This window comes from Tribolium madens, unplaced genomic scaffold (genome assembly GCF_015345945.1).
Source record: "Tribolium madens isolate multiple individuals breed KSU strain unplaced genomic scaffold, Tmad_KSU_1.1 Scaffold_2;HRSCAF=44;Tcas5.2_LGX, whole genome shotgun sequence".
In the NCBI taxonomy this organism is placed as follows: Eukaryota; Metazoa; Arthropoda; class Insecta; order Coleoptera; family Tenebrionidae; genus Tribolium; species Tribolium madens.
Window position 1 is genome coordinate 5,068,302 of NW_025400995.1, and position 9,609 is coordinate 5,077,910.

Below are 9,609 nucleotides of genomic sequence, written 5' to 3' on the forward strand. Positions count from 1 at the left end.
GTGAAATATATTAGCATTTGTCATGTTAATAGTCACAGGGGGCAGATTGGCGGATTTGGCGCTCAGAAGGGCCGGGGGCCCGCATGTCGCCACACCTGCGGGCATCGGCGTCGCGCTTACCGAACTTCGCCGATCCGTCAGAGGCGCACATCATTCATGGGATTAGCCGGGCTAACCTTGTTAATTGCCCGGCTAGACCCGTGCCCGTGTGTACCCCAAACGTAAATCAGCACCGGCTAAAAGGGGATGAAATGAGCTTAAGTCATCAAGCTGCTCGAATTTACACCGCCCAACCTGCTCTAAGACACAGACCTAACTGTGCAGTATGCAGAATGCGAGAGCCTCTCTAACACCAGCTTTGATTTACACTTTCAAATGCGCATCGATTCTTCTAATCCGAACTAATTCTCCACCGGCACCCTCGCAACATACATCCAGCCATTCTAATATTTAGGCCACTGAAACAACTCACACTCCCTTCGGTTTCTTACAACAAACAAAATATACCGTTTTCAAAAAAAATAAACTAACTAATAATAAACAACCGTTTGATTGTGGTGTTTGATTTAGAATAAAAATGTTGAAAAAATCGCGTTTCTTTTTGCTCTATTTGTAGGTAGATTTGTAGGTATTTATTTTTTATGCAAAATTCATATTGAAAAAAAAATAAGGATGTACCATTACCTATTACCGATAATGACAGCATATACAGAGTGCGCCAGAACTCGAGCCCCAGAGAAAAATGCCAGGTAAGGTAAGATATCAGAAACATAACAAAAATGTTTAAAAAATTCTATCAATAAAAATTTCGAAGTTATGAGAGTTTAAATTCTGCACTTTGACTCTATTTATTTCTTGGAAAAACAATTTTTCAAGTTTTTTTCTACAGACTATTAGAAGAAGAAACAATTAAGCTGTATCTAAATTGTAACTCTGTTTAATGTTATTTGTGGCTTTTATTAGCAAAATTTTTGTACCTTTACTAAATAATTATAAAAAACATACATAGTGCGCCAGAACTCGCGCCCCAGAGAAAAATGCCATATATGGTAAGATCCCAGAAACATGGAAAAAATATTAAAAAAAAATTATCTATAAAAATTTCGAAGTTATGAGAGTTTAAATTTTGCAGATTGCCTCTATTTATTTCTGTTGGAAAAATAATTTTCCAAGTTTTTTTTGCTGTAGGCTATTAAAAGAGGAAACAAGGAAGCTGTATCCTAAATTGTAACTCTGTTCAATGTTATTTGTGGCTTTTATTTTATTAGCAAAATTTTTGTTCCTTTACTAAATAATTGTAAAAAACATATACCAGATCATCAGTATCATTAAATAGACATAAAAAATGTTTTTTTGACAGGTAGAACTTTTTAAACATTCTTTCCATGTTCCTGGTATTTTATCTTTCTTAAAACTTTTCTCTGAGGCGCGAGTTCTGATACAGCCTGTATAATTACTATTACTATTTAACTTTAACTGAGGTGTGCCGCTACACATAGTGTTTCAAATAAATGTAGGTTACCACACGTATTTATTAATAACTATTTTGATTTTACTTTATTATATTTCTTATATTTTTTGGCTGATGTTAAATTTCGTTTTCTTTGATTTGTTATGCCTAAAGAAATAAGCTGAGGAGTTTGGGCCACGACACTCTTTATAAAAATCGTAGACGACTTTAATGTTGATAATATTTGTAAGTTATTTTTTGCTAGATCTTGAAACTTGAAATTTTTAAGAATACCTAATGATTGGCCTTTATAGTTTTTTAATAACGCTGAATTGCGAGTAGCTTCAATTAAGCTACCTTGTGTAATTTTCGATTTAAAAGGCCTCGTTAGAAATAAAAGGAACGCTAATAAACAATAACGATTTTAATAAGAGTTTCAAGTGCAGGGAAGTTCGCGAGAGGTCTCAGAACTTTAGATTATATCCGTGCCTTTAGACAGACAATTTCAAACGACTGTTGTTAAATGCTCGCTGGCCCACTTAGTGTTTATAACAGATTTAATTAATTAATTTAGGCGCTCTACAGCCTTTTCGTAATCTTACAGCCAGTTATTACTTTGTAAGTATAATAACTGTAACACTACTCGACAATTTGAAAATTAATATCTTCATAAAATGCCCCTTGCTGCGAACTGCCATATTATTTAAGAGCGTGTGTCGCCCTTATGAAAGCTTATGTTCTTATACCGCTGCCTGCTGGAGACATGAAACTATACCTGTGGATACCCCACAATTTATGACAAGGCAGATTATTATTTTTCTAGCAGTGTGTGAACACTGTGAACCGCATTCATTTGTATTTAGCACTTTTTGAACAAGATAGATTTTGGTTGAAATTGCTTCGCAGGTATGCATTTGGTAACATATGGTGTCAGCAGGGCTAATCGCGTTATTGATAGACAGTTGTGCCACCGTATACATACACGAGCCTACATTATCAGAATATTTTTTCTCCTAACATCATTCAACAAGCTGAAGCGTCATTATCCAATTATGTTGAATAATCGAATTTGATATTGTAAAAATGTGCAGGCTAAAAAATGGGATGACTGCTGACAGCTGTCATTCACTTAAGTTGTTTATAGTTTTGTTTGATGTGCATAATATGTACAGCCGCATCAATTTTGAGAAGATATCTTTAGAAAAACTCGTATATTCAGGCTGTTCTTATATTAATTTTATTGATGGAGCACATACCAATAAACTCGTCTACTTATAACTGAGAATGTCGACACCACTAACGTTTAATAAAATAATAAAAAACTCGAGACACCTTTTTCGATTCAATTACCAGTCCTGCAAGCTTATCCCAATAAATAATATTTTAAGAAAAACTACTTAAGTTAAGGCGCATGCGACTTTGCTTGATGACAACGTATTGAATAAAGGAAAGCAAGTTGATTTATTTTCCCATCACGCCCTGCTGTCCACAAAACAAGATATTAACAAAGTTTTGATGCGGCTGGACATGAGGGTAGGTATATAAAGCTATTAATTTCGAATTTATCCCAAAACTATCGCCATTTACATAAACCACGAAATGACCTCGATTTTACCAAATTCCGCATCATATTAAAAATCATTTGCTTATCTTGTGATTGTTCCATCAAATGACTTCGATTCATAAACATACTGTGACAAGCTCAAATGATTACGCTAATCACTAATTTCACTTAATTTAGATTAAACTACTGAATAAATCCAACTGTTGGCTTTATTTCAGATCATGTTTTAATCTCACCAACAAAAAGCTATTTGACAGGTTTAAGATCAGAACATATGGTGGATTCGATATTACATTTATATTAACCATGCATATGTTCCAACACTTTAGACATCTAATTTGTTCTCATCAAAATTGCATCACTGACGGCATATTACCTAATTCTACGATTATCACGACGCTAACGAAACCGCATCTCAAAATTGACATTGCCCACCGATGTAATCCTAAATTAATTAACACAATAAAATACTTGTTTTTTTTTATTTCATACTGCAATAAAAATCTGCTGAGCGTTTGTATGAATGATTATGCCGGCGTAAATTCACGCGAATATATAAATTTGAACGGGGAATGAAATATTGTTTTCTAAAATAAAGCGTGACAGGTCTACGAGGAAATATGCATATATTAAAGTTTTTCGTGGTGCAAAAAAGCAAGTTTGTACGTTTGGGATTTGGTTGGTGATTCGAGTTGGTGTTTAACATCAAACGGCTGCTCGCACCTCTAAAGCGTAGTAAATCCTTTCCCGGATTTGTAAACGAGTCCGGGTCTAAACGCCTGTATGTATGAGTGACCATTTATCATTCGTACACCCCCGCCCTGACTCTTTAGACACCCTATTTCAGGAGCGTCGACCGTCGACCACCGACCGTCATCATATGTGATTGTTCCCTATTTCCTTTGCATTTCTTCAGCAATGCTTGTTGCTGCGTTTTATTACACGTCTTTTGTGTTTGGATTGTTGCATGTTTAGGCCTCCATAAAACGGGATATGTTGGAAATTTATGGTCGAGGACGCTAAATATCGAATTAAAATGTTTTAGTGGCTGTTTGATTAATTCGCGTGTTTCGGACGTTTTCGAGTTTGGATGTGAGTCAAGAAAAAACAAGCACTTGGAGAGTATGTATATGAGAACCGATAAAATAAATCCATGAAAAATGTAGCAAATGTCTTAACATAAACTTGGATGCTATTGTTTCCGGGCTGTAGGGTTAACAGAGCGGTTGGAGTTGGGTAGGAAGCAATGGCGTGCGGTCCATTTCCTCAGAAAACTGTTCTTCACACTCACATGTTCTCATATTCACACATCTACCCTACCGCAAACTGCCCTTAGACCCGTTCATATTATGTCCCCGATATAGATATAGACTCATTTGAATATATAAAGCCTCCTTTATACACACTTACGAAAACCTAATACCCCCACCGACAAAATTATTCTCCTAGCTATAGATCCTCGATCCTCTTAAAATATTGCTTGAAGAAATTTTCACGAATTATTACACACCGCATGACCTCAGACTCGCTTCTTTATTGCTCGTAAATTCAACTCGTTTAATTTAATAATAAAGTAATTACATACATCCATGCACAAGATTTACACAGATATAACACATGATCGATTTGTGAATTGCACTACTTAATAACCAACTCACGCTTCACTTAAAGCCGCCAATCTCCACTGCCCAAGCCAAACGGACATTCTCGCCCTCTTTCAAACATTGTTAGCCCTATAAATCCCTATGTCATTTTTTCCCAAGATTATCCCCACGTCTACAAAAGCCACTTACAATCATACCGCTTTTTATGAACACCTTACATCCAAACACCAAAAAATACATTTTTACTCAAAAATTCATGCTTCGTATTTTGTAACCTTCGACACTTGGAATTCACTTCAAACTTTCGCTTTTCGAACACAAAATATCATTATCGATTTCTTTTAAAGATTTTTAAACAAATTTGAATTTTATTTGAAACAGTAGTGCAGCGAGGAGGGGGATTTTGAGGATTAAACACCCCCTTCCCCTCAGAACAAAAACAAGCAAAATTATTTTGTATAGTAGAAAACAAATAAATTTAAATTTTAGAAACAATCAAATTAAACTTTCGAATTTTGTATTCAATTATTATTTTCGATGTTGTCATAACTTTAGAAGATTCACACGCATTTTTACTTTTTTTTTAATTGCGACAAAACTGTACTTCAAACGTTATAATGCATGCCATTACACATGGTATAGATGTTGAGAGAAATCGATTCACGTCGAAAAAACTGCAAAATTCTTGATCGTTTATAAGTTATAGTTGAATTAATATTTTTGACTTTATCAGCAATTTTGTCAATAACTATTTAAGTTAGGACAATCATTTTTTTTATATAAGAAACAACAATTCCGAAGTTATTAGCAATAAACCGCTCCAGGTACCAAAAATTGCTCAAAATTTAGACAAAAATCGAAAAATTTCAAAATTTCAAAATTAAACCATTTGCACTCTTGGGGTTCAAGAGACTTTAAAAAGTACAAAAACGTTGTAAAAATGCAAAAAATATATTTTTTTAATTTTGTGTAAGACTGAATATATTGAATTGAATTGACTGTTAGCGGCGTCGTGGTCTAGCGGCATAAGGTCCCGCTTTCCGGCACGATAAAGTCAGCAATTTTTCATATTCAAACACTAATTCAAATTAGCAAAGAGAGATAGCGAGAGCATAAGAGCGCGAATTTTAAAAAATGTGCACATGTTCTATAAGTATAATAAGAGAGAGAGAGAGCATAAAGAGCAAATAAAAACGCAAAGCATAATAAGAAAGTGACAGAGCATAAGAACAAATTAGTAAACAAAGTATAAGTAAAGAAAAACGTATAAAACAATTCCAACTTAAGAAAGCACTTATAGGTGGCTGGCGTAGGTATAAGAGCGCGAACTTTAAAACATGTATCCACAAAAGAGATAAAAGTGTAATAAGTTAATAGTGTATAAGGAAACATAAGGTAAGTTTAAAAAAAATATGTTTTGTAAAAAAAAAATAATAATAAACATTTTTTTATTAATTATTAACATTACTAATAATTCAGATAAGTAAAAATTTAATAATAATAAGTAATGTTTTAAAATTCACATTATCAAACGTACACCCACAAGTTTATTTTTTTCAACTTATTTTTTAATATTTTTTACCAAATTAAAATTTCAAACAAAATAAATCAAGGTTTCTAATTACTTACTTATTTTAAAACAGTTGTAAAAAAATAAGTGATACAAAGAGTTATAAATAAATTTAGAATTTATACTGTAAAACTTGAAATTCCGTCTTTAAATTAAAATCTACTTTTTTAAATGTAAAGGTACATAGTAAAATTTTTAAATACATAAGTCTAAAAATTCACACATTTAAACATAACGTTTTCCAAAAAAAAATTCAATCGAAACAACTAAGATTCTTTGAAAAACAATATGAACCTCTTCCTTAAAATTTTAAATGAATTTTATTTTATTTGAATCAAACCAAGTTTTTAGGCAATTCAAATGTGTAGGTATAAACAAGTAAAAAATTCCGAATTGTGATATTTATTTAGTGCCAGAAGTTGCCGCTGCATTGTTGCGGGTAGGATTACATTCCAGCGTTAGGAGGAGATTACGGTAGACCAGACACACAATCCTGCGGTGTGGCCGTCGGCAAGAGAGGTGATAAGTGGCACTGCTAACATGTTATAGCGGAAGTCGTGAAACAGCCGGAAACACCCTGACCAAAAGAGTCGTGGGTTCAGGTTGGACGTTCAATCTGATGAGGTATTGATGATTCCGTCGTGTCGGAACCAGCTGAACCAATTACATTTCACAAATCCTTTACACGGGCGTCTTTCTGCGGTTCCCCAACGGGAGATCCGCAGGATTATCTCGCCCAGTTTTCACTACATCGCTTGAGGACCGCATCTGCTGACAGTTTAGATAATAGCCGACACTTATCTATATGTAGATGCGGTTTAAATCCCCCACAACAAGTTTTTTATTCTCATAAATGTATCATAAAGCAGCTTTGCCAAATTTGGGAATGAAATGATAACAGTTTCCGTACTGATGGTATTAATGACAATCAGACGGTCCGACCGTTGCTACTAGTTCCGAAATGAATTAAGTTTGCCGATTAAGGGACCCTAGCATGTCGCTGCTATGATTGTCTAACTTTTCATTGTTACAAGAAAATGAAACAACTTACGTAGACTAACCTACTAAAAATAAAAATTCCACATAAAGACACAAACTTTTTATTAATACTTTCTGAAAAGAAGAACATTTCGGAACATTGTCATTTTATGATACAAATACAAACACATACAAGTAATATAACTGCATAGCTTATGCCTTTTTTAGAAATATATTGCAGATTGTAAAACATTATGTCTGCTGACACCATTTATATGTTCGTCTCTCGTCATGTTTTATGACCCCGACGAGCTTTTCGATCTTTTGACCATTACAATGGAAGTTCCCGTTCCCCTCACTCCGCCACATGGTTTACAACCTAAAAAAGTCATCTCTTTAGACACCATTTTAGCAATGCGAAGAATTGAGACTTAATAGCGGACAGCTTTACTTACAAAAATAAAACAAATTAACAACCTACACCTATAGCATTCTGTGTTTTTATAGCCATTTTGCACGACATTAGGGTCTATTCTGTAAATACTTATTAAAAAATAAAGGTACCTTTAAATTTAAATATTTAAGCCCCCAAATTTAAATAAGCTATTCTGTATGCATAAAATTAAATGCTCATTTAAAAATATATTTTTTAAACGGACCCTTTAAAATATTCGGCATTCATCGTATTAAATAGAGGAAATGTTATTATTTTGGTATAAATAAACTATTTTTGCTGGTTTTAAATGATGAGCCGACTACGAAAAAATGTCAAGCCAGTTTTATTTGTCATTTTCCGTAAAAAACGTTCAAAATGCTTAAAGAAAGATTGTCACAAATGACGAAAGCGCAGAAAGAGGTGCACATAAGGTATGCACATTTTAAATCAAACTCATTATAAAGAATCCAAAAAAAGAGAATTGTTGAGCCTCAGTTTGCAGGCATAGCAAGAAATCGAAAACGAAAAATGTTTGGAATCCTTGGCCAGTAATATTCCTTACTACAATAATATGGTTGACCTGGATATAAAGAATGTTCTTCTGAGGGAAAAATAATTTTAATATGTGCACAGTCAATAATTACAATCGCAACTTCATTAACAGGAAATTTTATCCAAATATTAATTAATGCTTGAATGATTGCATTGGTCACCTCATTAATATTCCTACTTAAATTAGGCTAGCTCTGTGACATCGAGTAACTATGTCCTATTCAAGTAAGGTAACTACCTGCCCAAAAAGTACAATGCACTTAAAACTCTAAGGTTCACTGGTATTCTAGTATTTCGTTGTACTCTTTGCATAACCGGCATTGACTAAATCTTAAAAACAAAATTTATTTAAACGAAATAAAAGCATCATTCAAAGTACATAAATATATAGATTTGTGGTATCCCGTAATTGACGCTGATAAATTCTATAAATGCTACCCACAAAGTACCCTTTAAAAATTAAGCATTTAAAGGTGAAAAATAAAGGGGGTATTTAAAATTTTAACAGGAAACATACATACAGAATAGCATCACAAATTGACAGCGATTATAAAGTTATAAAAACAATAATTCACACAAAAATTGGTGTGTATTAACATTGTTGGTGAATTATAGCAAGTCATACACAAGATAACGTAGTCTTACCCAGACATTATCGCGTAATTTGAATCTGATTGGTTGAATTTCAAAAATTTGAAAGATTTGATTGGTTTAAATTCCGTGACGTCACGTTAGAAAAAATGTGTATTTGTACGACTAAAAATCCCTTTGTTGTGTAAACAAGTGTAAAGGACGGAAAAAATGATGATGTAGAATTTGGTAATACAGGGTGTTTCACATAACTTTGCGAGACTTGCGCCTAATGTACTCACCCAAATATACAAAAGTCACAGAACAGAACAAACTAGAGAAGATTATCCAATTTTCCAAAATTTGTAATCGAGTTCGTATCGGAATATGTATTATTGACTGCATCTTTCAGGCGTAGGCTTCGTAAAATTATGTGAAACACCCTATATTCGAACAAAGGCCTTTTACACCGGAACTGTTACGAAATAGTTTTTGTGCCGTTTTCGAGAAAATTATTACAATAACGAGTCAGTCTTAGCTGAGCTCTCGTACGAATCACTTGTCCGAATAAATTATAACTTATTATTTGGTGGTTCTGTGCGAAATCGTATTGAAATGGGGGTGTGTTGTTTCGTGTGTCTAATAGACATTTAGTAGTGCGCGATTTTTAAAATTTCGAGTGATTAGTGAGTGCCAATGGGGGTAATGGAGAAGACAATCGTGCTACAAGGATCCGGATTAAAGGGTAAGTCAACAATACTTTTTGATTTTTTAGAGAAATTACACTTAATAAATTGTATTAAAAATTTTCAATTAATTTAAAAACAAATTGAACTAATTTTGAATTTCTTTTATTTCAGTAAGTCCGTTCTATGAAGATGAGGG

General features: G+C 33.5%; 1 protein-coding gene across 4 annotated transcripts in view; it reads right to left on the reverse strand.

The window, feature by feature from the left end:
- The window catches only part of LOC123006467 (E3 ubiquitin-protein ligase Rnf220-like), a 42,443-nt gene that overhangs the window by 2,071 nt on the left and 30,763 nt on the right, over positions 1–9,609 (reverse strand). The gene's annotated exons all lie outside the window — the stretch shown is intronic.